At 39.5% G+C, this 6,832-nt stretch overlaps 2 long non-coding RNA genes across 2 annotated transcripts; both read right to left on the bottom strand.

The window, feature by feature from the left end:
• Positions 1 to 2,493: 2,493 nt before the first annotated feature.
• Positions 2,494 to 3,008, bottom strand: LOC141622718 (uncharacterized). Its single transcript, XR_012533073.1, has 3 exons — positions 2,976 to 3,008; positions 2,771 to 2,848; positions 2,494 to 2,582 (listed from the first exon to the last, which is right to left on the bottom strand). It is a non-coding gene; the product is annotated as an uncharacterized LOC141622718 (long non-coding RNA).
• On the bottom strand, positions 3,003 to 4,599 carry LOC141622717 (uncharacterized). The gene is made up of 3 exons (XR_012533071.1): positions 4,411 to 4,599; positions 3,886 to 3,974; positions 3,003 to 3,051 (listed from the first exon to the last, which is right to left on the bottom strand). It is a non-coding gene; the product is annotated as an uncharacterized LOC141622717 (long non-coding RNA).
• Between the last annotated feature and the right edge of the window lie 2,233 nt (positions 4,600 to 6,832).

The raw sequence follows: 6,832 nt of genomic DNA, 5'->3' as shown, positions 1-6,832 counted from the left end.
CATAGAAAGTTCCCCGGGTCTGATAAAGCGGCCACGAAAAATTTGAGTAGCAACGGAAGACATTTGGGGGTGCCGGTATGACATTGAACCAATATTCGTCGAACCTCGGATAATCGTGAAAAATGTATTAATGCTCGTTATTTGAGGCTGAATCGAATAGGTTAACTCCTGAAATGACCTCGGACGCGTGATTGAAAACTGGGAGAAAAAGAAACAGAGTCTGGTACGACCTCCCGAACGGCTCAAATTGAATTGTATAATACACGATTTTTCGGGTTCCAGGGTCCCGGAACAAAGTTCTCCGGAAATCACATAGAAAGTTTCCTGGTTCAAATAAAGCGGCCACGCAAAATTTGAGTAGCAACGGAAGACATTTGGGGGTGCCGGTATGACATGGAACCAGTATTCGTCGAACCTCGGATAATCGTGAAAAATGTATTAATGCTCGTTTAATGGTCGTTATTTGAGGCTGAATCGAATAGGTTAAGTTTTGAAATGACCTCAGACGCGTGATTGAAAAACAGGGAGAAAAAGAAACAGGGTCTGGTACGACCTCCCGAAGGACTCAATTTCAAGTGTATAATACACGGTTTTACGGGATTCCAGGGTCCCGGAACAAAATTCTCCGGAAATCACATAGAAAGTTCCCTGGGTCAGATAAAGCGGCCACGCAAAATTTGAGTAGCAACAGAAGATATTTGGGGGTGCCGGTATGATATGGAACCAGCATTCGTCGAACCTCGGATAATCCTGAAAAATGTATTAATGCTCGTTTAATGCTCGTTATTTGAGGCTGAATCGAATAGGTTAACTTCTGAAATGACCTCGGATGCGTGATTGAAAAACAAGGAGAAAAAGAAACAGGGTCCGGTACGACCTCCCGAACGGCTCAAATTGAAGTGTATAATAAACGGTTTTTCGGGATTCCAGGATCCCGGAACGAAATTCCACGGAAATCACATAGAAAGTATCCCGGGTCAGATAAAGCGGCCACGCAAAACTCGAGTAGCAACGGAAGACATTTGGGGGTGCCGGTATGACATGGAACCATCATTCGTCGAACCTCGGATAATCGTGAAAACTGTATTAATGCTCGTTATTTGAGGCTGAATCGAATAGGTTAACTGCTGAAATGACCTCGGACGCGTATTTGAAAAACAGGAAGAAAAAGAAACAGAGTCTGGTACGACCTCCCGAATGGCTCAAGTTGAAGTGTATAATACACGCTTTTTCTGGATTCTAGGGTCCCGGAACAAAATTCTCTGGAAATCACAGAGAAAGTTCCCCGGGTCAGATAAAGCGGCCACGCAAAATTTGAGTAGCAACGGAAGACATTTGGGGGCACTACTACAAAAAAGGTCAAAGAAACCGGTTAAAAATAGCCTTAGAAACCGGTTTATAACCGGTCTCTAGCTCACAGGTGTCTTAGCCTAAGAGACCGGTTATTTAAACCGGTTTCTTTGATTATTTCAAAAAGACCAGTTGAGTGGAGAAACCGGTCTCTTTGGTTATTTCAAAGAAACCGGTCGTCTACAAAAACCGGTTTCTTTGATTATTTCAAAGAAACCAGTTATTGATCATAACCGGTTTCTTTGATCAATCTTTGAAACCTGTGATTAACTAAAACCAGTCTCTTTGCTTTTTCTTTAAAACAAAAAAAAATATCATTCAATAAAGTAAGACCTTGATAATTTTTAATCAAAAATTAAAATTATATTACATCATCATCATATACATATAAAATCAGTCTTTTAACTTTTGAAATATGATACAAATTCATATATATTGATCCACAATTATTAAAACGCACAACTCTAACAAAATAACAAGTCTATGAGTTAACTTTGTAGTCAGAGCAATCTACTGTGTGGCCCAACTTGGAGTCTTCAAACGAATCGTCGTTCGCCTCGATGTTGTAGGAGAAAAGAACAAGCAGTTTTATAGTGACTGGGATTCATCAAACGAGTCGTTGATGGCCTTTAATTTCCACGGTGTTGTTAGTGTTGTACAATGAACAAGGATGCAAAGCACCTTAGGTGTAAAAGCTCGCCTATCCAAGGACACTATCAAGAGCTTCTTATCTAATTTCACTTCCACACTAATAAAAAACCAGATAGAGCAGACCGCACAAAGAAATTCTCTTGTTACATAAAAATAACAAATAAACTATTTCGAAGACGTGAGTGGTGACCTGACCTGGCTAAGTTGTTCAAATCAATGCCACTGAACGTTATATTCACTTCACGTTCTTTCCGAGGAGCTGCATCATTTTGAAAAGGTTAGCAAATACCATAATGTTTATTTTACTGCCTCTACCACAAGCTATTTTAACATTTAACTAGCTTGTTAGTATAACATATAAGAGTGCGACTTTGTCCCTATATTGTCGTAATCATTGGCATACCATTATTAAATTTTTAAGCTCTACCACCAAAAGACCAAAACATGAAGGGATGATGTACCTTGCAGCATGTGAAGATGTATCTAAACTTGAGGAGCACACTGCAGGATCACTTCTCAAGAAGACTAGGATTTAAGAGTCAGAATAGGCCATATTTTCTTCCACGATGTCCAATCAATTCCTAGATTTAAACTATAAATGTCAAAGACAATATAAATAAACTCTGACATGGCTGGACATATTTTATAATAGCGAGATGTCTATTTGCATTGCTTGCTTACCCAACCTGTTCAGTGGCATCAACCTGATAGGCCAGAGTAAATAACAATCACAAACTCAATGCCGATACAACAAATGGTCACTACTTACAAGTGCTTTCTGCAATTATCCCATCCCGAAATCTTCTAAGTTTGGCTTCCCTTCCAAAAATTTCCTAAATCTGTCAGCCTAAATTCCGAAAAGTAGTAGAGAGCTTAGACCACCAAAAACAAAGAGAGCTACGGGCTATACATTTGAAAACACGAGCATGTGAAATCTAACCAATAGTACAACTGTACAAGATAATGTTTTGTACCTTTCGCCATTCTGAGCCCACCAGTCTTCATCTTCAAATAAATCATCCTTGCTCCCACCTCCGCATCGCCTTTATTCTAGAAATCGACATCCCAAAATTAATTCAAATACTTCACTTGGTGTATTAGTCATAGGTTTGTCATAGTGCTTGTTCATACCGTTTAGATGGCGTTGCATTCTATACAGCTAAAAAAAAAAAAAAAATAGGGCGTCACCAGCACTCTTCACCCTACTATTTCATAAAACTATAGGTATAGATAATCAAACATAGGCCCAGTTCTAGGTCCATTAAAGAATACTCGTGTATAGACATTGATAAGACGGGTAAGCGCATATGAGGTCTTCTGCAACAACTTATATATAGCACAAAACTGCATTAAAGCTTTATTTTATTTTATGTATACTTATAGTCATCCCAAGCAAGTAGACAATATTCTACCTCACTAAGCACCTAAAGAAAGGATCAGATAACCAAGCTAATAGTTATCTGGTTACACCATACAGATTGCATGTATATTAACTAAACTTTCCGAAATATATTAGTTATACAATTAACACTATTGAAAGCAGAAGACTAACTCAAAAACATCACTCAGGTTGTCGACAGTCCTTGATCTTCAGCTATTCGAAGATTGTATACTTGGTGCCTGAATATGTAAAGTGCCCTTCTTTGTTATCTACTGTTAGATGGATAAGAAAAATTATACTTCGTATTTGGGGGGACTCGTTCCCATGTCAACTAACATTATCATACTTGTACTTTCCCCATTTGCCATTAACAAAAGCAGTAATCATCTCCTATAAATGACTACAACCCAACACATATAAGACAACAATAGGACTATCGATCTTGGTTAGTAAGTAGCAACAATTTAGATTTAGAAATAGCACGAGAGTCTCGATTACATTACCTCACATGCTCACACAGTAATCAACTCTAATCCATCATTCTCCACTAGTCCACTTAACCACGAACCTCTTCTTCCACAATTGCATATATCTGCATTCAACTCATCATATGAAACTAATGGGTTTTCAAAGCACTTAGAATCATATCATTGATAATTTGATATTATCCAGCTATTGCAAATTGCCACAACAATCATCTCACTCACACTCGATCAACAACTATCGCACTTTGTGGCAATATAATATCCAAAAAACTTCTACCAAACTTAAAATTTTCATATATATCTTGAAATATACGGTTAATCAATCATAAAGTTCAACAGTAGATCTATAATTAATTGTTATAAAGGAAATAACATAATCACATAACATTAAGAAAATATAAAAGAACTTTGTACATATACAATCCACCGACTATAAAGCCAGAATCAACAACAAAAAATAATTTTGATAAGACAAATCGCTCTAGAAGTTCATCACAAAATAGTTCAATTCATCGGAAATTAACAGAAAATCGAACAACTAACCGTTGGAATTCAATAGAACTCACTCCAAGTATGGCGGCTTTATGATGAGTAGAGCGACGGTGGTATGACTACGAAGGACTGGAGGCGATTTTCTGAACAAATGGGATGAGCGGTTTTAATTGAATCTGGTTTGATCGTGAGAAGAAAATGAGGTTGGTGAGGGTAGGGTACGCTTTTTACGATTTTGATAATAACAAAGAAACCGGTTTTAATTGAATCTGGTTACTTATTAAGACAAAGAAACCAGTTTTAAAGAAAACCGGTATCCTATGTTAAAGGAACCGGGTAGAATGTTCAACCGGACTCTTAAAAATGGTTCCTTTGCCCATAATTGTAGTAGTGGGGTGCCGGTATAACATGGAACCAGCATTCGTCGAACCTCGGATAAACGTGAAAAATGTATTAATGCTCGTTATTTGAAGCTGAATCGAATAGGTTAACTCCTGAAATGACCTCGGACGCGTGATTGAAAAACTGCGAGAAAAAGAAACAGAGTCTTGTACGACCTCCCGAACGGCTCAAATTGAAGTGTATAATACACTTTTTTTCGGGATTTCAGGGTCCCGGAACAAAATTCTCCGGAAATCACATAGAAAGTACCCCGGGTCAGATAAAGCGGCCACGCAAAATTTGAGTAGCAAAGGAAGACATTTGGGGGTGCCGGTATGACATGGAACCAGCATTCGTCGTACCTCGGATAATTGTGAAAAATGTATTAATGCTCGCTATTTGAGGCTGAATCGAATAGGTTAACTTCTGAAATGACCTCGGACGCGTGATTGAAAAACAGGGAGAAAAAGAAACAGTGTCTGGTACACCTTCCGAACGGCTCAAATTGAAGTGTATAATACACGTTTTTTCGGGATTCCAGGGTCCCGGAACAAAATTCTCCGGAAATCACAAAGAAAGTTCCCCGGGTCAGACAAAGCGGCCACGCAAAATTTGAGTAGCAAAGGAAGACATTTGGGGGTGCCAGTATGACATGAAACCAGCATTCGTCGAAACTCGGATAATCGTGAAAAATGTATTAATGCTCTTTTAATGCTCGTTATTTGAGACTGAATCGAATAGGTTAACTCCTGAAATGATCTCGGATGCGTGATTGAAAAACAAGGAGAAAAAGAAACAGGGTCCGGTACGACCTCCCGAACGGCTCAAATTGAAGTGTATAATACACGGTTTTTCGGGATTCTAGGGTCCCGGAATGAAATTCCCCGGAAATCACATAGAAAGTTTCCCGGGTCAGATAAAGCGGCCATGCAAAACTTGAGTAGCAACGGAAGACATTTGGGGGTGCCGGTATGACATGGAACCAACATTTGTCGAACCTCGGATAATCGTGAAAAATGTATTAATGCTCGTTATTTGAGGCTGAATTGAATAGGTTAACTCCTGAAATGACCTCGGACGCGTGATTGAGAAGCTGGGAGAAAAAGAAACAGAGCCTGGTACGACCTCCCGAACGGCTCAAATTGAAGTGTATAATACACGTTTTTTCGGGATTTCAGGGTCCCGGAACAAAATTCTCCGAAAATCACATAGAAAGTTCCCTGGGTCAGATAAAGCGGCCACGCAAAATTTGAGTAGCAACGGAAGACATTTGGGGGTGCCGGTATGACATGGAACCAATATTCGTCGAACCTCGAATAATCGTGAAAAATGTATTAATGCTCGTTATTTGAGGCTTAATCGAATAGGTTAACTCCTGAAATGACCTCGGACGCGTGATTGAAAAACTGGGAGAAAAAGAAACAGAGTCTGGTAGGACCTCCTGAACGGCTCAAATTGAAGTGTATAATACACGTTTTTTCGGGATTTCAGGGTCCCGGAACAAAATTCTCCGGAAATCACATAGAATGTTCCCCAGGTCAGATAAAGCTGCCACGCAAAATTTGAGTAGCAAAGAAAGACATTTGGGGGTGCCGGTATGACATGGAATCAACATTCGTCGTACCTCGGATAATCGTGAAAAATGTATTAATGCTCGTTTAATGCTCCTTATTTGAGGCTGAATCGAATAGGTTAACTCCTGAAATGACCTCAAACACGTGATTGAAAAACAGAGAGAAAAAGAAACAGGGTCTGGTACGACCTCCCGAACGGCTCAATTTGAAGTGTATAGAACACGGTTTTTCCAGATTCCAGGGTCCCGGAAAAAAATTCTCGGGAAATCACATAGAAAGTTACCCGAGTCACATAAAGCGGCCACGCAAAATTTGAGCAGCAACGGAAGACATTTGGGGGTGCCGGTATGATATGGAACCAGCATTCGTCGAACCTCGGATAATCCTGAAAAATATATTAATGCTCGTTATTTGAGGCTGAATCGAATAGGTTAACTCCTGAAAAGACCTCGGATGCGTGATTGAAAAACAAGGAGAAAAAGAAACAGGGTCCGGTACGACCTCCCGAACGGCTCAAA

This window comes from Silene latifolia, chromosome X, assembly GCF_048544455.1.
Source record: "Silene latifolia isolate original U9 population chromosome X, ASM4854445v1, whole genome shotgun sequence".
Taxonomy (NCBI): domain Eukaryota; kingdom Viridiplantae; phylum Streptophyta; class Magnoliopsida; order Caryophyllales; family Caryophyllaceae; genus Silene; species Silene latifolia.
The sequence above is the reverse complement of the archived record's forward strand: the minus strand, read 5'-3'. Positions and strand labels throughout refer to the sequence as shown.